The sequence below is a fragment of the Macrobrachium rosenbergii genome, chromosome 9 (genome assembly GCF_040412425.1).
Source record: "Macrobrachium rosenbergii isolate ZJJX-2024 chromosome 9, ASM4041242v1, whole genome shotgun sequence".
NCBI classification, from domain to species: Eukaryota; Metazoa; Arthropoda; class Malacostraca; order Decapoda; family Palaemonidae; genus Macrobrachium; species Macrobrachium rosenbergii.
Genome location: NC_089749.1, coordinates 40,467,304 through 40,489,264, shown reverse-complemented (window position 1 = coordinate 40,489,264; position 21,961 = coordinate 40,467,304). Strand labels below are relative to the sequence as shown.

The window sequence follows — 21,961 nt, the reverse complement described above, 5'->3', positions numbered from 1 at the left end:
CGGATCTTGGGTTCGTGCGTGGGCCAGAGGGAGCTCTTCCTCTGCTATCTCGAAAGGGCCGTGGATGAGGAGGAGAGAATGGATGTGGATTAAACAATACCGAAGGGGCATGGCTCGAATCCTTTGGTCGTTTGGTTGATTGAGCAAGATCATGTGTAGCCTTCTTCTGAAGTTCTGTAGCTACGGTACTCGTTCCACCATCACTCAAGGGAAAAGGCTGCTTTTGTTAGAGGATCCCTGGGACTGAGTCACTCCCTTGGTGGTGAATGAGCACCACATTTCTCTTTTCTTTAATATACCTGTAGAAAAGAGAGCAGCTAATTCTTGTGCCCCATCTCTAATCGCCTTATCAGCGCACAAAAGAACCCCGAGCCAGTCTGCAGTGAAATTGTCCTGTAGAGAAGAACAATCCTCAATCTTCTTGTTAAAGCACCCACTGTCCAGTCGAGGAAACTGAAGATCTCGAATACTTTGTAGGTGTCTTTCACCAGGCGGTCGAGCTCAGAGGAAGAAATCATAATCTTCTCCACGTCGAAAGCCGATCTACGAGCAAGATCAATGAGGCTGGAGAAGTCTCCTTGGGAAGAGGCAGACTCCCAAGGAGGGTGCTTCCCTGGTTGCATAAAACACATACTTCCTCTTCAAAAGGCACAAAGGAGGTGAGCAAAATACTGTTTTGCCCAACTCTCTCTTCTCAGACAACCAGGAGTCAATACCCAACAACACTTTCTTCAAGGAAATCAGAGAGAGCCATCTTCGGGAGTTTAGCCGAGCCTGCTGGTAACTGTAACATGAATGAAGATCTAGGAGGAGGAGAAGGCGCCACGGTGGAAAAGTACGATGGAAAGCAGAACAGAAGTAGTTTAACAGGGATGCGTAAGAAGACGAAGGCTGTTCTTTATCAGGTTCCTCTTCTCCTGACGAAATAGCTGACAGTGCCAAGTCCTGATGTGGTTCTCCGGTTTCTGAGGAGAAGACAAAGATTTCTTCAGAAGCCCCAAGATATCCAATTGCTGATGGATGGGGAGCAGTGAAGGATCTTGGGGAGCCAGTACTAGGGTCGCCTTTGAGCATTCAGCGATAGGAGAAGAGGATACAGTCTTTGAAGTTTGTTTAACAGGTGCCGAAACAGGTTGACCCACTGAAATAGGAACGTCTGAGTCAGAGGAACCCTCAGACACGTACTCCAACACTGGATGAGAACTGGAAGCCAATGGGATGTTGCGAGCTACTGCACACACTGATCCCAGTGCATGCTTATGAGCCACTGGGAGCTCTGATCCCTTGGGAGAAGTTGATCCCTTGGTACACTTATGAGCCAATTAGCACTTGGGAGCCAATGGGCGCTTACAAGCCGCTGGGAGCTCAGTATCCAACAGGAGCCCTCTATCATCCCAGTGGCTGCATGAGGGCTCTTGATCCTTTTGATGCTTACAAGGAATCGATGGCTGTTCATCCAAGATTTGCCTCTTCAAAGGCCTGGAGGAATCCTGAAACTGTCAACAGCATCCTTTGGGCTCGGAATCAGAACCACTACAGGATAAGGTGTGGTCCACTGGTAAACCTTTCCAGCGCTTGGCTACAGAAACCTGGGAAGTAGCAACAGGTTCGGCTGAGGGAGCAACTACTCGCCTGATGACCGAGGAGAGCTTCAACCGGCAAGCTAGAAGAAGGAACAATCGGGTTAGTGGAGGGTGACTCTTCTCACTCTGAGGGAAAAATTGCCGGCCCCCCCCGAGTGAGGAGAGGCCCCCAAGAGGAGGTCCTCCTGATCGTCCACTCCCCTGTTGTTCCAAGCTCATCGAAACAAGTGAGGAAGGTGAAGCGAGCGAGGAAGACAAAGGCGAGACAGCCAGAAGGGAAGCTTGCCAGGAGAGAGAAACGAGGAAGAAGGGTTAGCCACCAAAGGCATAGTTGGGGGTGTATAACCCTCAGACGATGCCTCGGCAGCCCTCCTCCAATACCGTTTCCTCCCTTCAAACTTCACCCACTGCTCAGCTGACCAGAAACAACACAGTACAAGTAGAGTCTCTAGAACACACACTCCCCCTGTATGACCAACAGAGGGCGTATGGATCAACATCAACATAGGAGCGGAAGCTCCCGCATCTCTTACCGCCAACCCCAGGACACACACGCTGGGGGTAGGCGGACTTGCACATAGGCTTGTCTGATTCATGGGTTTGCATATCTTATAAAACACAAACACACATATAATCAAACAGAACAAAGAAGGAAAGATCCCACCAAGAAAAAACAGCTCAACGTTAGTCAGGGCAGAGAGCGAAGTAACACACGTTTGCATCGCATGATGGCCGAAAGCAAATTGGAATGTTTACTTCCAGGCGGGCGGGACCTCCCACCTAATGGACAGTAAACTGCCTAAACACCTTGTTTGAAAGTTCAACAGCCGTTTCCAGCTGCGCTGTAAGCAATTCCTATTGTAAAGGAGCAACGGTTGTATACTGTGTAGGAATAAATACAAATTACTTTAAAAATTTGCTATCTGTCCCTACGCAAATACAAAGCTTCGTTCTTTATATAGGAAATTTACCCATTGGTGGAGGGGGTCTAGGCAAACCTCTGAACTGACTGGCTGGTTCTCCCCACCTGGGAATACCTTCCTGGTCTGGAAGAACTGAGGAAGGAATTCCGCACCTCTAGCTTGTTGGATTTATGGGATGTTGCAACTGCTAGACTTCAGGGCATAAAGTAATGATTTTGTTGTATTACCTTCGATGAAGGCTTGGAGGAATCCAAAAGTGTTGGAGACAATAAAACTTGCTATTAAACCTAATAGGTTTGTTCCAATGTCTATCCCTCTCTCCCCTAGTCTAGAGAGAGGGGGTCATGCATCCAAGCAATCTACAAAATACCTGCAAATCTTGTCTGTCCAGTGGATGACAGATTGCTACCTGCCTCTCTGCCCTATGAGAGAGAAAGGTAAAAGGGAAAAGGGAGGAGACCAGTCACTTGCACATTCTCCCTCGCTTACCGAACACCACCTTAGATGAGATGCTACTTGTCCCCTCAGGGGAGCTGGGTGAGCTACACAACTTGTTGGGCAGCCACCACAGGGCCCAAGGAAAATGTGTCCAAGGACTTGTGGGCAACCTCTCGAGGGTAAAATGAGGTAAATGTGGTCTGGCGTGACAACACACCTCTTTCTTGGCCAAGCCAGTAGTACTAACACAGAGGTGTTGACACTCAGGCCTGAAATGCTGAGATCTCGAGGTAGTACTGCAGCACCCCAACCGACAAAGAAACATCTCATCCCGATCATTACCTACAAAGTCCTCTAGGGAGGGGATAGAAAAGGATTCAAATCTGGTGTCAGAGACTGACACATTCTGAGTCTTCGCTACGAATTCCTTGACAAACTTAAGCGTAACAGATCCCCATCCCCACCACTCCTTAACATCAAAGGAAAGGCCGTGAAGCTCACCTAATCTCTTTGCCAAAGCCAGGGCAATCACGAAAAGTCTTTAAGAGTCAGATCCCTGTCTGACAACTTTCTCAATAGCTAATATGGAGTATGAGTTAAGCTTCTTGAGATGAGAATCATATCCCACTTGGGGGGCCTGAGTTCCCTGGGTGGGCAAGACTGCTCGAACTTCTCAGAAGCATAGCCATCTCCCACGAGGACAAGAGACTGACTCCTTTCAACCAAAGGACCTGGCCAAGGGCAACTTTATAGCCCTTAATGGCCAAAAAGGAGAGAAGCTTATCTGGGTGAAGAAAGACGAAGAAGAGAAGCTCTAACCAGAGAGATAGCCTGTCGACGACAGCAACTACAGTACAAAGGACTGCCCATTTCCCCTGGTACACAGCCACTGAGGATTTACTCAGGTGTCCAGACGTCTCCTTTGCTGGGCATCCAGAAAAACCCTCTCACTGAAGGAGATACTAGACAGTCTCCAAGCGTGAAGTGCCAGTGCTTTCACTATCTGGTGATGCCTCTCGACATGTGGCTGGCACAGAAGTTTGTGCCACAGGTGAATCTCTCTCAAGAACTCAGACAACAGAGCCAGCAGGTCAGGAAACCATTTGGCGTGTGGCCATTTGGGAGCTACCAGTCAACCTGAGATTTGGGGTGATCAGGACCCTGTTGATCACCTGATGAATCAGAAAAAATGGAGGGAAGGCATAAGCCTCTTTGGCTGTCCCATGGGTGCTGGAAAGCGTCCTCCACCGCGGCCCATGGGTCTGGCACAACTGAGCAGAACACTGGTAACTTCCTGTTGTGCCCGGTCACGAACAGGTCTATGTTTGGGATTCCCCATAATTTGAAAGAGTCTCTCCACAATATCTTGGTGTAAGGACCATTCCATCCCTATCACCTGACTGGTGACTGAGCTTATCTGCCACCACATTCTCTCATCAACACCACAGCGTGCCCCATCATTCTTGCAAAACTAAGAAAGCTGCCTTGAGTTCTAAGACACTGATAAGGAGGTGTCTGTTGTTCTGGTTCCAAACACCTAAAACCAACAACTCTAAACACCTAAAACCAACAACTCTACTAAGTGTGTACCCCATCCCTCGGTTGATGCGTCCAAAAACAGAAGCATATCGGGAATGGGAGTGCCCAGTGGCACCCCTATTAAGAGGTTCCTGTCATCTAACTGTAGTGTTAAAATCACAGTTTTTTTAAGTAAATTGTATTTTTCCTAACTATGCAAACCTGAGGTCCTTTACATTAGGAATTACTTTCAGCTAAGCTGGAAACGACCATTGAACTTTCGAACATGGTGGTTAGGCAGTTAACTACAGTCCGGGAGGCGGGAGTCTCCCATCTGCCCAGATGTAAACATTCCAATTTGCCTTACAGCCCAGGTATCAGATTGAGGGATGGCATGAGGTGGGCATGAAATGTAATGTAAAGGACCTCAGGTTTGTATACTGTAGTTAGGAAAAATACAACTCACTTTCAAAAACTATGATTTGTTCCGACATGATATACAAACCGTCGGTCCTTTACATTAGGAAGACTCACTGGTTGGAGGGAGGAATCTGAGTGAGTCTCTATGAACAGACTGGAGTTCGCTACACCTTGTGTTCCCTTTCTGGTCGATAGAACAAGGAAGGGAAAACTGCCCCTGACAAAATGATTGGGTTGTAAGAAACGCGAGATCAATTGTCAGACTTCTGGGTCCCTTTGCATGAATGAGGAAACATCAGTTCAAGCAAAGTAGGCTAGGAAGAACCTTTATAGTCGGTGACATTACGGCAGATACAAGCATTGGGTTTGTTTTATTGTTGTGATCTCCTTCCTCCCCTTGCTAGAGGAAGGAGCAGGCTTGCTTCTATGATCCTGAAAGGAAACAGAACGGAAGCTCTAGCTGAGTGCTTACTTGCATTGACTGCCAGATCCAGCATGTAACGGCACGTCCACTCCCTGCCCATAGGAAGAGAGCTGAGATGAAGAGAAGGAAGAGAGGCCAGTCACTCCACATTCATTCTCCCATCAACAACCGTACACCTTAAGCGAGACGCAACCTGTCCTATTAGAGGAGCCGGGTAAGCTACACAACTTGTTGAGCAACCACCACAGGACCCAAGGAAAAAATGTCCAAGGACTTGTGGGCAATATCCCGAAGGCAGAAGGAAGTGAAGGTGGTCTGTTGGGATCACACCCCCGCCTTCAAAACCTGTGGGACCAACAGGTTCTTCCGGAATGCGAGGGACCAACCAACGCTGTGGACTTCGTAAGCTCTCGGGCAAAGCGTACTGGTGTTGTCTTTTCCAGCAGCAGAATACGCTCTCCTTATTGTCTCATGAAGCCAGAAAGAAATCGTGTTCTTGGACACTTCTTTCTTGGTCGAGCCAGTGCTAACGAAGAGTCGTCGACACTCAGGCCAGAGATGGCGAGTTCTCTTCAGGTGGCTGCAGTGCTCTAACAGGACACAGTAGCATCTCATCTGGGTCATTACCAACAAAGTCCTCTAGGGAGGGGATCGTGAAGGACTTGAACTGAGTGTCAGGGACTGATGGGTTTTGCGTCTTCACTATGAAGTCTGGGACGAAGTTGAGCGTAGCTGATCCCCATCCCCTCGAGTGTTTAACATCAAAGGAAAGTCCATGAAGTTCGCCAACTCTCTTCACCAATGCCAGGGCAAGCAAGAAGACAGTCTCGAGGGTCAGATCCCTGTCGGACGACTCGTGTAAAGGCTCATACGATGCATGAGTTAGGCTCCTTAGAATGAGAGTCACATCCCACGCAGGGGGCCTGAGGTCCCTGGGTGAGCAAAACCTCTTGAAGCTTCTCATCAGTAGAGATATCTTGAAGGATGAGGAGTTACCTACCCCTTTCAGCTGCAAGAGTAGGCTGAGTGCGGCCCGACAACCTTTTACTGCTGAAATGGAGAGAAGCTTCTCTCTGCAAAGAAAGACGAGGAAGTCCACAACCTACTGAACAGTAGCTCCGACTGGAGAGATACCCCGTCCAAGACACCAACCACAGAAGACGGACCACTTTCCCTGGTATACCAATGCGGAGGATCATCTGAGGTATCCAGCCATCTCCGTTGCTGCTTAACGTGAAAAGCCTCTCGCTCGCAGGAGATGGTGGATAACCTCCAACCATGAAGACACAGGTACTGCACTGCCAGGTGATACTGCTCGAAGTGGAGTTGACACAGCAGGTTGGGCCAGGGGGGAATCTCTCTCGGCACCTCGGAAAGGAGAGCTGGCATGTTAGGATACCAAACGGCCTGAGGCCATTTGGGAGCCACACGAATCATTCTGAGATTCGGGGTGATCATCACTTGGCTGATCACCCTGTGAATCAGACAGAAAGGAGGAAAGGCGTAGACATAGAGATTCTCCCACGGATGTTGGAACGCATCCTCCGCAGCAACCCATGGGTCCGGCATGACTGAGCAGAAGACCTGAAGTTTTTTGTTGTGCCGGGTGGCAAACAAATTGATGACAGGACACTCCCACAAGTCGAACAACCTTTTCAAGACTTCCGGGTGAAGGGACCACTCTATTCCAATCACCTGACTCTGGCGGCTGAGCTTGTCTGCCACTACATTCCTCTTGCCTGGAATGTACCTGGCTGACAGCTCTACCAAGTGCATTGTCAACTGGTGAAGCGGGAGGGACACTAGACACCCCCCTCTTGTTGACGTATACCACTACCGTGGTATTGTCACTCATCAGTACCATGGAGTGTCCCATCACTCAATCCTGGAACTCTTGCAGAGCCAGGAAGGCTGCCTTGAGCTCCAAGATGTTGATGTGAAGGTGCTTGTAGTCTCGGTGCCACACTCCCGAAGTCAGCAACTCCTCCAGGTGTGCGCCCCATCCCTTGGCCAATGCGTCTGAGAACAGAAACATGTCCGGAGGGGGAGTATGCAGACATACTCCTATTAAGAAGTTCCTGTCGTCCATCCACCAGTCTATGTCCCCTCTCATCTCCTCAGAAAGAGGAATGACAAAGGACTGGGCATCTCGAGACTGGGACCAAAACTCCTTCAGTCTCCACTGCAGAGACCAAGGGTGAAGACGCCAATGAGGGACCAGCTTCTCCAACGACGACAGGTGACCGATGGTGAACTGCCATTGCTGAGCTGGCTGTTCCTGCCGAGACAGAAACAGCTGTGTTGCCTTCCTGAACTTGCTGATACAAGAGTCCGAGGGAAATGCTTTCGCTGCTACCATATCTATCAGCATGCCCAGGTACTTTATCCTCTGCTTGGGGTTGAGATCCGACTTCTTGAGACTTACTACGATCCCAAGACCGCAGCAAAACTCGAGGAGTCGATCCCTGTCCTGCAGCTGCTGCGACATACCTCAACAGACGTATCCCATGCGAATGGGCCCAAGCTGACACCAGACTGAACACTGTCGTGAACACCTGGGGAGCCGTCGAGAGCCCGAAACAGAGTGCTCTGAACTGGAAGACCGCCTCCCCAAAGATAAAGCAGAGGTACTTGCGAGAGGATGGACGAATGGGTATTTGAAAATACGCATCCTTGAAGTCCACCATAAGCATGAAGTCGTTCTCCCTGATGGAGGCGAGCATGGATTGTGCCGTCTCCATCGTGAACTGAGTCTGGAGAACAAAACAGTTCAGGGGAAAGAGGTCTTTGACCAGCCTCCAACCCCCCGTGGCTTTCTCTGTGAGAAAGATCCGGCTGTAAAAGCCTGGGGACCAATCCGACATGACTTCTACAGCATCCTTGCTCAGCATGGCTTGCACTTCTTGCATTAGTGCGATGTCCTTGGGAGATCCAGGAATGTAGGTGCGGAGACGGACCGGTGTAACGGTGATGGGTGGCTGAGACTTGAAGGGTAGTAGATATCCCTCCTGAAGGACACCCACTATCCAGGTCTTGGCTCTGTATCGCTGCCATATTGCCCAATGGCTCGATAGACTCCCCCACCTTCAGCAGCAGTTGAGGGGGGAACGCCGCCTCTAGCACTTCCTCTTCTTCTTCTTCCCCTTGGTCCCTTTACCAGACTGGAAAGCAGGCTGAAAGGGGTGCGAATGCCCACTCTTTCTGGAGGAAGAAGGCGGCTAGGTATTCCCATGGGATCCCTTCGAAGTCTGGGACTTCTTAGGGGCCGAGGAAGTGCTACCCTGGCCCGAAGGCCGGGCTGTAGTGGAGCACGAAGACCCAGAGGTCTTAGCCACTGCCTGGTGGATAAGGCCATTATCCTGACACTTGTCCACTGCAGCATCTACCAACTCTCAAGGGAAGAGGAAGGCAGAACGCAGCAATGGTCCGTTCTGCAGGGCCACTGCTGACTTGGGTCTCACAGACCTGGCGAAGCAAGAAAGAACAGCGTCTCTTTGCTTAAGAACAGGTTGGCCCACAGGTTTGCTGTCTGGTGGGCAAGGTAGGAGATGGCTTTATCTCCAGACTAGCACAGTCTCCTGAAAGCGGAGTCCTCCCCGGGTATGATAGCACCCGAGGAGGCAACCATTTTGGATACTGTGAATGACCACAGATCCAACCAGGAGACTGCCTGGAGAGCCGCCATGGCGGTGGCTTACAGGGTTGCTGCCTCTTGCTGCAAAAGGGAGATACCCTCCGCAGTAAGTTGCTGCAACGAGAGACCCAGGCCTAGACAGACCAGGTCCGGGTCAACCTGCTTAGGCAGCAATGGCCCTTCCGAGGGGGTGTAGAATCGCTTCTGTCGAGGCAGAGGAGGGGAAGCAACTTGTCTGAGCGGTTCGAAAGAAGCGAATTGTCTTGCCCAGACACAAGACTCTTCACTTGGTCGAGAACCCCCTCGGCAAGCATGGACAACGGCAGCCCCACCAAAACCTTGGGTTCCTTCTTCGGACCCAAGAAAGATTCGAGGCGTGAAGAACTATCCACAGAGGAGATCACGGTCCCTTCCCCGAGGTCGTTGCGCTGGCGAATCAGCGCAATAACCTCTGCAAAGGTCCTCTGTATCTCAGGAGTGTCCGCGTCCTGGGGAAGAGGACACTCAAGTCCTTCCAGGGCACTGTCCTCCCGATCTACTCCCCCTGCAGGAGGGAGAAACTCGGCAGACCCCTGCGTTCCTTCCTGCACTACGCGGGCATACAATCTGGTCGATCCGAGAACCGAGCCAGAAACGTAAGCCTTTGTTGTCAAACTCCAGGGAGACAACTCACCAGAGTTCCTCCTGTCTGACTTGCACTTCCTAGGGGAAGCCCAGGAGGTTGAGGGGACAGGTGAGGAGGATTGGGCACCCCCACCAGTCTTGCTGGCGGAACCAGCAGGAGCAGCAGGCTGAGATCAGTCACCTACCTGCAGTGATGACAGCAACTCGGGTCAAGGAGAACACTTTCGCCTCGGTGAAGCGTTGTCCTGAGGAGAGCAGAGTGGTTCATGTAGGTCAAGCCGGGCACTTGACTCCACTGAGCCACGCTGGCCACGCAAATATGGCCGGGGACTGGGCAGAGTCGAACTCACAGCTGGCTGGCGAGAACTTACGCTGTCCTCTAGATGGGCCTCAGTCTTCTTCAAGGCCGAAACCTTGTGAGAAGACCGAGCAGGGGACCTCTTCTCCATCTCACCAGGTGTTCGGACTTGAGAGGCCAAAGCACCTTCCCAGGAACCTTGCTTGGCACTCATGGAAGTGCCAGCAGGAAGAGCCGAGACACCTGTGCCCATGTCGGTACGGGAAGAGGTCCCTCCAGTACCAGTCCAAGGTACATGAGTCTCCTTAGAGGCCCGGGTACTCGGCGCAGCTCATAAACAAGTGTCCAACACAGTGCCAACCTTAGAAGCAGACTTGTTCGGCACGGCAACAGGAGTGCAAACCGAGGTCTGCACGCCCTCGGCTCCCGAGATGGCTGACCCAGGGGTCAATGAATAGGTTCCCTGGCTGGGAGGCTGGGATGAGCCGGCAAGAGATCCCACTGCCTTCCCTGTGGAAGGAGGCAGTCCCTTCGAAGTCTCAGGGCAAGACTTCTTGGGGGCGGGGAGAGACAGCCTTCTTCTTCTTCGGCCGACGAGCCTCAGAAGAAGAAGAAGAGGAGGAGGAGGTAGCAGACGACGAGGACGACGAAGATGAAGGCGATGAAGATGATGACACCTTCCGAGACCTTTTCTTCGACTTTGTCTTCGTCATCTTCTTCAGGATGGCGGTCAGGTCCCCCATTCAGGAGGGGGCAGCAGAAGATGCAGAGGCAGCCAGGTGGGGCCAGGGAAGCAGGAGCAACCCGGGCAGTGGAGATGTCAACGATTGGACCAGCAACAACTGGGGCAGGCAGAGCAGCGCGGGAGCCAGGTAAGCCAGGAGCCTAGACACGGGTGGTCGGCACAGGTGGAGCAAGAACAGGAGCCAGGCAGGGCCGAGAGTCAGGTAAGCCAGGAGTGGGGAACGAGCATAGGTTGGCAACAGCAGGAGCAGGGACCGTGATGTAGGACACTGATGAGGTAACCATACTGGAGGGGCCAGGCAGGGATAGTGGGGCCAGGAAGCCAGGTGGCAGTGGCACGGCATGGAGAGAGGCAGGCGCAACTGATACCTAGGTATCCAGGTGTGAGGCGACAGTCACTGGTAACTTGGCAAATGACGTCATGGTGACTGCTGACGTGGTGGAAGTGGCCGCAGCGTGGGCAGTTAAAGGAGCGCCAGACAGATGGGAAATCAGACCCTCCAACGATGGAACGCCAGGTAGACCCAGGTGAAGCCAGGTAGAGGTGAGGTCTGCAACCTGCACACCGAGAGAAGTCTCCACTGCCAAACCTGAAGACAAAGTTGGGTCAAAGGAGGGAGCTTCTGCTTGCTCCAGGGGAAAAAATTCCCCCCTGGAGCGAGGAGAGACCTCCAAGAGGATGTCCTGATCGTCCACTCCCCCAAGGCCTTCCATACCCCATGAAGTGAGTGAAGAAGATGAGGGGGCATCCTCACCTGAAGGAGAGGCAGCAGGAAGGGGAAGCTTGCTGGGAGGGAGAAACGATCCTGATGGGTCAGCCATCAAGGGAGTCATCGGGGGCATATAACCCTCAGATGATGCCTTGGCAGCTTCCTTCAATACTGTCTCCTCCCCTCAAACTTCACCCACTGCTCATCAGACCAGGAACAACACTCCGAACAAGGTGAATTACGAGAACACACACGCCCCCTGCAAGAGGAACAAAGGGTGTGTGGGTCCATGTCAGCATTAGAACAGAAGCTATTGCACTTCTTACCCCCTACCCGAGGGCACACGTGCTGGGGGAAGGAGGGCTTCCGAGGTTTACCAACAATCATCATGGAAAAAACAAGAAAAGATCCCGCAGGGAAAACAGCTCAACAGCAGTCAGGGCAGAGAGCAAGAAACACGTCTGCAGCGCATGACAGCCGAAAGCAAATTGGGATGTTTACATCCTGGCAGGCGGGACTCCCGCCTCCCGGACGGTAGTTAACTGCCTAACCACCTTGTTCGAGAGTTCAACGGCTGAAAGTAATTCCCAATGTAATGGACCTAAGGTTTGTATATCGTGTCGGAACAAACATGGCTGATGTCTGTGAAAATAAAATTGCAAATTTTAAAGTAATTTGTATCTTTCCTAACATACAAACCTGAAGGTCTTTACATAGGATTTTGCTTGTGAACATGAGCTGGAACGGCTGTTAACTTTCAAACAAGGTCATTAGCTACTGACGGTAGGAGGGCAGCCCCGCCCACTCATTGGTCAGCACTCCACTTTGCCTTTTGACCCAGGTTCCAGAATGAGGGGTGGCTGAGGTGGGCCGTCAATGTAACGACCTGCAGGTTTGTATGTTAGGAAAAATACAAATTACTTTAAAATTTGCAATTTGTTCCAACACATATACAAACCTTCGGTCTTCACATAGAAGACTTACCCATTGGAGGGTCAAGTCTGGGTAAATCTCTGAGCTGACTGGTTAGGTTCTACCCACACGGGAACACCTTCCTGGTCTGGAAGAGCTTAGGAAGGAATCCTGCACCTCTAGCTTGTTGAACTTGTGGGATGTTGCAACTGCTAGACTTCTGGGCTTAAAGTAATGGGTTGCATCATTACAGGCAGTCCCCAGGTTGCGACGGGTACGGCTTACGACGTTCCAAGGTTACGACGCTTTTCAAATACAGTATATTCGTCAAAAATTATTTCCCAGTATACGATGCATGTTCCGGGGTTATGATACTTAAACGCCGATCCGACGGAAGAAATATGGCTACAAAACGGCAGAATAATAAAAACTTGGAAAATGCAGTATATATCATTTTCAATACACCCAAAGCATTAAAAGTAAGGTTTTCTTAGGATTTTTTACGATTTTCGACGATTTTTCGGCTTACAACGATTTTTGGCTTACGAAGCGGTGTAGGAACGGAACCCCCGTCATAAACTGAGGACTGCCTGTACTTTGAAAAAAGGCTTGGAAGAACCCAAGAGCGTCAGAGACAATAAAACTTGCTAATGAGACAAACAGGTTTGTTTTATTGTCTATCCCTCTCTCTCCTTGCCTAGAGAGAAGGGGGGGACATGCATTCAAACCATCTAAGTATGATGAAGGACAGGATGCCCTTGTCATGTGGTCACCCACAAACTCGTCTGTCCAGCACGTGATGGCTCTCTACCTGTTTCTTTGTCTAAAGAGGGAGACAGGTAAAAGAGAGATGGGAGGATACCAGTCACTCACATCCCTTCTGTCCCACTTACCGAACACCTTAGATGAGATGCACGTGTCCCCTAAGGGAGCCAGATGAACCACACAACTTGTTGGGCAGCCACCACTAAGTCCAAGGAAAAGTGTGTCCATAGACTTATGGGCAAGTCCTGAAGATAATAAAAGATAAATGTGGTCTGGTATGACCACATACCTGTCTGCATTGTCTGCTGAACCAACAGGTTCTTCCGGAATGCAAGGGCCAGGGCAATGCCCCTAACTTCATGATCTCTCTCCAGGCCCAAACTCCCATTTAACTTGTCTCACGAAGCTCAAAAGAGGGTGTGCTCTTGGACACCTCTTCCGTGGCCAAGCCAGTACCAACGAAGAGGCATCAACACTCAGGCCTGAGATGCCGAGTTTTCTGAAGGTAGTACCACAGCGCTCTAATTGGACAAAGTAGTGTCTAGTTCCGATTATATCCACAAAGTCTTTCTAGAGGGGACTGAAACAGACTTAAATCTGGCATTAAGGACCTACAGATTCTGAGTTTCAGATCCCCTTCCCAAGTGCTAGCATCGAAGGCCACGAAGCTTGCTTACTCACTTTGCCGAGGCTAGGATAAGCAAAGAAACAAAAACAGTCTCAGAGTCAGGACTCTGTCTGACAACCCACTCAATAGCTTGTACGGTGTATGAGCTAGGCTCTTAAAGATGAGAACTGTAACCCACTCAGGGGCCTGAATTCCCCAGGTGAGCAAGACTTCGAAACTTCTCAAAAGTACTGTATAGATCCAGCCCGAGGACAAGAGATCTATTTCCTTCAACCAAAGGAATCGGCCAAGGGCAGCTCTATCGCCCTTAATGGCCAAGACAAAGAGAAGTTTCTCATGACAGAAAAGGGTGAGAAATCCCACTATCTGCTGCACAGAAGCTCTGACTGGGGAGATACCCTGTTGACTACACCAACTACAGAACACGGTTCATTTCCCCTGGTACACAGCTGCTGAATATTCTGCATTAATCCAGGCTGAGCAGGTTGTTCCAGTTGAGACAGGGACTTCTGTGCTACCTCTCTGAGCCTGCTCATATGAGAATACGAAGGGAAGACTTGCTGCTGCCATGTCTATCAGCATGCTCAGATACTTTGCCCTCTGCTTGGGCGTGAGATCTGACTTCTCGAAGTTGATCACTATGGCCAGGTCACGACAAAACATGAGAAGATGATCTCTGTCTTGAAGCAAGTGTGGCAATGAGCTCACCATGACCAGCCAATCATCCAGGTACCTCAACAGATGTATCCTGTGCAAATGAGCCCAGGCTGAGATCAATGTGAACACCCAAGTGAATGCTTGAGGAGTAGTTCAGAGCCAGAAACAAAGTGCTTTGAACTGGAACACCATCCCCTCAAGGGTAAAGCAGAGGTATTTCTATTGGGACTGATAGATAGGTACAGTATTTGGAAATACACTTCCTTCAAATCTACCAAAAGCATGAAGTTTCCCTCTGATACAATCGAGAACTGAACTAAATGTTTCCATCTTGAAATGGGTCACGCAAATGAACCAGTTCAGTGAAGAGAGGTCGATGACCAGCCTCCAGCAGCATGTAACCTTCTCCACCAGGAACAGGTGGCTGTAAAACCCAAGAGACTGGTCTTTCACAACTTCCACAGCTCCTTTCCACAGTATTGCATTCACCTCTTCCCAAAGGGAGAAATCCTTCTGTGAGCTGGGAATGTAAACTGTATTTAAAACTGGACCATATCAAGGGTGAGGGATGGCGAAGACCTGAGGGGTAGTAGATACCCTACCTGAAGGACATTAACTACCTAGGTCTCCACTCCATGCTGCTGCAAAGCTACCCAAGGGCTTGACAGACAACCCCCTCCCAGCGAGGGCTGACAAGGGGAGAGTGATCACGCCCTCTCAGGCGTGTACTTCGGCTGTCCTTCCAACGCACTCCAGTCTTCTTCGAGGCCATGGCCTCTACACATGAAGAAGACTGTGTGGGGGACCTCCCCAAAGCTTCTCCAGGTGATTGGACAGTTACATCTGAGCAGAACAATGGCCACGTACTCAGGCAAGCACTGGCAGGGGGTGAGGCAGCACCTGAATGCTTAGCATTCATTTTCTCTCTCTTAGAAGAACCTACACCAGCCATGGACTGGTAGAGGTGACTCGGGGTTTCGAAGAGACCCAAGTACCTGGGGTGACATGGGTCTTCCTTGGAGGTCCATGTTGCTGGAGCTTCCAAGTCATGTGAGGCACGATCCTTGGTTGATCTCTCTACCCAAGTGTCTGGAGAGACTTGAGCAGAGGTAGGCTCTAGACTAGTCCAGGAAGGTGTCCTCCTGGAACTAGTATTGGTGACATGGGTTTTCTTGGAGGCCCACGCACCTGGTGCTCCCGAGTCTTGGCAAGACCCACGGCACAGCCCGCGAGTCTGAAGACCGGCGAGAGCACCTAAGAGATACCTCTGCCTCTTCTGTGGAAAGAAGCAGGCCTTCAGAAGCCCCTGGACAGGACTTCTTCCAGTGGGGAGAAGCCACCTTCTTCCTCAGCTTGTCAGCTTTGGAAGAAGGAGAGGGGGAGGCGGCAGAAAACAATGACAATAAATAAAGATGATGAAGACACCTTATGGCTCCCTCTTCTTCAACTTCTTGCCATATGCCTTCTTCATTAGGGAGTGCAAGAGAGCATCCCACAATGGAGGGGCACGGATGATGGGCATCAAGATAGAAGGAACCACTGCCATAGCAGTGGTTCTCAAACCAGTTGACATGGTTACTGTGGAAGTAGTCACAGCGACCAAAGCAGCAGTTACTGGAGGGGCTTGAGAGGCCCTCAGATGGCTGAGCAAGCCCCGCACCGAAGGCACACCCAAGAGACCCAGACAGTGCCAAGTCTCTTGAAGCTCCTCAGTCTCTCCAACACCTGCAAAAGTTGGGTCAGTAGGGAAAACCTCTCTTCGCTCCAAAGGGGATTCCTCACCCTCCGAATGAACAGAGACCACCGAACAGAGATTGTCCTGGTCCCCTGTAAATCTTTTCCTTGCCTAACTCGTCCAAACTGCAACAGTCTTGCAATCCACCCACCTGTTCACGTTCCTCTTCCTGTATAATCCAGCTTAAGACCACAAAAAAAAAATGACTTACAACCAGTGACCTAACAAAGAGAGCTCTCTATACCAGTCCACACCAAAAAGCATCGCTGGTTCAAACTTCATTGTTTACATTTTTCACTTTCCTGCGGCTGTTATATTGAGTCCTATGACATCACTTCCTATGATGTCACAACACAAACAGCTTCACTTCAAAATATAAAGAATGTTTTGTTATAAAAATCACAATTTTGAAAGTGAATTGTATTTTTCCTAACTATACAAACCTGAGGTCCTTTACATTAGGGAGAAATTACTTACGGCGAAGCTGGACACGTCCATTAAACTCTTGAACAAGGTGGTTAGGCAGTAACTACCGTCATGTATGCGGGAATACCAGGCTGCCTGGATGTAAAAATTCCAGTTTGCCTTTCAGTCCAGGTTCAGATTGAGGGGTGGCATAAGACAGACATAAAATGTAATGTAAAGGATCTTAGGTTTGTTTAGTTAGGAAAAATACAATTTACTTTAAAAAATTGTGATTTGTTCCGACATGATATACAAACCATCGGTCCTTTACATTAGGAAGACTCACTGGTTGGAGGGAGGAATGACGTCACTATTCTTGAGGGGCCAGGCAGAGATAATGGGGCCGGGAAGCCAGGAGGCAACGGCACGGTATGGAGCATGACAGGAGTGGCAGACACCTGGGTGCCCAGGTGCAAGGCCACCCCTTCACAGGCAGCTTGCCGAATGATGTCATGGTGACGGTAGTGGTAGTGGTGGATGTGGTGGCTGTGTGGGTTGTTACCGGAGCCCCTGACAGATGGGACACCAGACCCTCCAGTGGTAGAACGCTAGGAAGACCCAGGTGCAGCCAGGTAGAAGTGAGGTCAGATAGCTGGCTAATGAGGGAAGCTTCCACCGCCAAGCCTGAGGAAAAAGTCGGGTCAAATACGGAAGCCTCTACTTGTTCCGGGGAAAAAATTCACCCCCGGGAACGAGGGGAGGCCCCAGAGAGGATGTCCTGATCGTCTGCTCCCCCACAGCCTTCCACACCCGACGAAACAAATGAGGAAGGGGAGGGGGAGTCCTCACCCAAGGGAGAGGCAACAAGAAGGGGAAGCTTGCCGGGAGGGAGAAACGATCCCAACGGGTCAGCCACCAAGGGAGTCGTCGGGGGTGTATAACCCTCAGACACCGCCTTGGCGGGCTTCCTTCGGTACTGTCTCCTTCCCTTAAACTTCGCCCACTGCTTGGCAGACCAGGAGCAACACTCGGTACAAGGAGAAGCGCGTGAACACACACATCCTCTGCAGGTGGGGCAGGGGGTGTGTGGGTCCATATCCACGCTAGAATGAAAAGTATTACATTTCTTCCCTCCCACCCCAGGACACACAAGCTGGGGGAAGGAGGGCCTATGGGATTTGTCCACATTCATGTTGATAACAACAATCTAAAAGAAGAAAGATCCCACCATGAAAAACAGCTCATAGGCGGTCAGGGCAGAGAATGAGAAAACATGTTTGTAGTGCACGACAGCTGAAAGCAAACTGGAATGTTTACATTAGGGCAGGTGGTACTCGTGCCTCCCGGACGGTAGTTAACTGCCTAACCACCTTGTTTGAAAGTTCAACGGCCATTTCCTGCTCCGCTGAAAGTAATTTCTAATGTAGAGAACCGGCAGTTTGTATATCGTGTCGGAACAACTCAAGTTTAATCAATAGTAAAAGTTGAGCATAATGAAAGATGTCTGGGCTTGACGGCAGCCAGAGGCAAAGTGGAGCGCAGACCGACAGTTGGCAGGGCTTCCACTGCCTGTTGATAGTTGACTACCTTGTCAGTAAGTTTGAATGGCGATTCCAGCTCACGTTCGCGAACTAAATCCTACATGAAGAATGAAGGTGTGTTTTTGTGTAAGAACAATTCAAGTAAAGCTGAGTTGTGATGTCCATTAAAGGTGAACTGTGTTAGCAAAACTCAGACTCTTTAACAATGCACACAGTAACCTGGGTATGATCTGTCACCCAAAGTGAGGCTAAGGTGGGTTAGGATTCATCTGGGTATTTCACTTAACATTTATGGAACACTACACTCCATTATGTTCCCATGCTTCCTTGTATTTATCTAGTTTGTTTTTCCATGGCCCTAAATCATCACTTTTTCAGTGTGTATCCCCATTATTAACAGATTATAACTAGTGTTACAGATGTCAAAAGCACATAAGAAACTATAAAGATTTACATTCATACTAGACTAATTTACATTAATTAATTTACAACCTAATTTAATTTGTATTTAATAATTACTGTATTATACCAAAAGTTTAATGACCAAACACCAATGGTCTCTGAGATAGAGCCTAGGGTAGAACAGGGTAGTTGAACTTGATTTGGGACTAACTTAGGCCTTACCCTATACAGGCCTAGCCTAAGCATACCTTACCTAGGTTACCTAAGTTAAGCAACCTGGATAAGTTAAGTTCTGGACAACATAATTATTCCTAGAATAACATTTTAATCTACTAGACAAGGATAGGCTAGTCCCTGAGTAAATAAGGTAATGCAGCCAACGCTATCGCTAAGCTATGCGGGCTGGCCCAAGTTACAGAATCTAATTTCACTAGGCTACTCATCTAGCCTATATTCCATTGCCTAAACCTGTCTGTGATTATCTTCTGCCAAAGTTAATGACACATAATAAATTATATACTTATGCTCCATACCACTATTCCGGAAGGTGGTAGGCTAGATCCTGTTGAGAGCAAGCCGAAACATTTGACAGTTCCAGGGTTTGTTTATTTTGTTTTAGTGGCTCTTCAACTTCTTCGTCCTGTTTTTGTCATGTCGGCAGACCCATCAAGATACTTGATATTTCATTGTTTGGTGGAAGGGGAAATTAAGATAGATAACTATTTAAACAGGAAAAGGAATGGTGAAAATGTGCCTGTAAGTGGTGGTGAAATGAGGAAATAAGAAAGCTGGTGGAGAGAAAAGGAATTGTTTGCGGTACAATTGCGAGACAGAAAAGATCTTGCAAAGGAACGAGAGAGAAAAAAGGCACGTAATAAAAAAGGATGACAGTGGGGGGAGAAAGTAACAGTCGCCTACTTTTTGGAGGCTAAAAGTTATACTTCAGGGTAGCAAACGTAGAGAGATCTTGAAATAAACAAAGTATATAGAGATATATGCTATTAGAAGTGGATGCAGTCCTGGGTTGGTGTGCTTGTTAGGGAATAATACACACAGGAATCTTGGAGTAGCTGATTTATTTCCGGTTGGTTAGTTGATATTAAACTGGCTTTATGCCACCACGTCCCCTTGCTCACAGAGCAGCCCGTAATTTATTCCCGGGATCTGACACGATTTTAATATGCCATGCGGGCGGTAATCTGGTGCTCAATCTATATTTTGTTGCTCATAAACATATCTTACTTTTATGTTGGTGTAAACATTGGATAAACATTTTTTATTGAGTGAGCCTTTTACCCCGTACCCGGGGCAAAAAGCCCATGGGGGAGGCCTTTTACCCGACAGACTACAGTGGAAGAGGTTTTATAGAAATCATCATTAAATGCAAAAATCATCATTCACTCTTATTTGAAACAAATTAAACTTTCAGTATTTGTAATAATTCGTAATATTAAAATGTTGCAATACAAAAACATCCCTTCTGGTTGGCTAAACTAGATTATAATTTGTAATCTTAACTGCCCAAAAAACATGTTTATGCTTTTCAATATAATTTTCTGTTATTCATTAATCTTCTATGTTTAGCTTATGAATCAAAATAAAACTGTTCATTTGGTTAATTAGTGAAATGACTAAAACAAATAGTTATCAAATAAAGAACATGAAAATTTCCTCTAAAATAAAAAAAAAATCACTTGATTATATTTAGTTTGTTGTCTGAACTGATTTTCACGTCACTGAACTGATGATAACTTACTTTATGGAAACTAATTCCATTAAAATTGCTGGTAAAATTTTACATGAAAAGTAATTCTTCTGAATCACAGTTTTGGCAAATATAAGAAAAAGTCCCCTGGGTGGAATCTTCAGGTGGCCAGTTTCCACGTGACACAAACATCGCCTATTTTTCAGAAGGCTGCGTTTTGCAAAGGGGTCTCCGCAAACTATACAAGATCATTCATCAAACCTCAAAGAAGCAGAGGATGGAGATTTTCTTTTACTTTGTTGCTTTCTTTGCATGTGGGAGAGGCTTCTGTGAACTCAGTCGAATAAAAAGTGAGTTGTAAGGGGGTGAAGTGATTACTTCAGTCTTTTCTGTTTTCCTTTCCCTAATGCGGTTTTGTCTGGACTTTGGTGGGCTGCATAGGTCGTTCAATATCTCTTTTGCATTAACTTCAGTGGAAGCTCCAGGTTTTGAACGGCAAGGAACACTTTGAGATGCTTTCCCTAAGGCGGGTCTTGGGTTCTCTAGTTCATTTGATGGACTAGCACTGAATAGCTTTTCGTTTGAACTAGGACATTCATGTGTGACTAGGTTTTTTTCTACAGAGATAGGACTTCCAAACTCAGGCAGTAGTTCTGATAATTCTCCTGCAACAAAATCTTTGTCAGAAAAGATGTCAGGATTAGAAAAGCCAAAAATCTGTCGCTCTGAAACCATTGTAAAGGCGTCAAACGCCTCTTCATTGCTGCATTAATCACGCCATGTATATTACCTGTTATTATTTCATATTTTTTATGTATCTCTCCATACGCATTATTGTCCGGCCTTTCCGCCGATGTACGTAACTACTTTGTACGTTCATTGTAACGCAAATTATTCTCATTTATATGTCATCTAACAAACGCAAATTCTTGTCCAAATGCGTGACATGGGAATCCGCAGGTCGGTCACTTCCTTTCCGTCTGCATTCCTCAATGTATACTGGTTTCCGAGAAATAAATCAGTCATACCCAGACCTGTCTTCTAGAACCTCACACCATCAATAGTCTTTTCAAGGGAAGTTTTTTTGCTGAATACAGTTGCATATATTCCTACAACTTCCTATTGGTTGATTCGCCTTCCTGCATTTGCGACTATCCATCTGCTGCTCTATTGTAGGCAGCCTTCGAAGATTTCAAATAAAAAACATCTACAGGTTGTAGTTTCCGTGTGCAATGAGGTGGTAAAGCTATTGTAACAATGTGCATTTTCTCGTGCAGCTCTCTAGCAGCCAATGTTTTGTGAGCATCATGTCCATCTGATATTACAATGTGTTTGTTTTGTTGAGAATGTAAGAGCCCGACACTGTCTCTTCCAAACACGTGTGTGTTCGTGTGTTCGTCAATCGTCATCATCGGAGAAGACAGGACAAAACAGGAGCGTCTCGTTTTCTTTTCTACAGGAACGCGATTTCAGCCATACAATATTTCCGTCTGTTTCTCCCTAAGCATTGTTGTCTTGATGTGTGTACAATCACACTACTTGCATTGCCATGCAAGCATTCTAATCATGTACTCATAATGTTCCAACGAATCTTCTGTATCAAACTGTATGTGTTTCTGTTTGTGAAGACGCCAAATGTCTCTCCATTTCACATATATTATGCTACTGCATTGTATCCATTAATCTGTCTTGAATCTACAGCAATTGGCCTGTGTAGAATTTCCTGGCTTTTCCATTGATGTATATTTCATCACTGAATGTTAATTATGTCTCTTGATATCGCCATCTGTTTGTCTACCGACAAACACAGATGCCCGAGCCTGTACCTCTGTTTTTACCTGCCTGTGTGTAGACGCTACCTTACCGCTCGCACGCTTCAATAATATCTTCGAAGA

At 48.2% G+C, this 21,961-nt stretch overlaps 1 protein-coding gene across 1 annotated transcript in view; it reads right to left on the bottom strand.

The window, feature by feature from the left end:
- The window catches only part of LOC136841713 (uncharacterized), a 175,222-nt gene extending 156,199 nt beyond the window's left edge, over positions 1 to 19,023 (bottom strand). The window contains 1 exon segment of the mRNA XM_067108935.1: positions 18,895 to 19,023. The gene's annotated coding sequence lies outside the window, so the exon portion shown is untranslated.
- Positions 19,024 to 21,961: the final 2,938 nt, after the last annotated feature.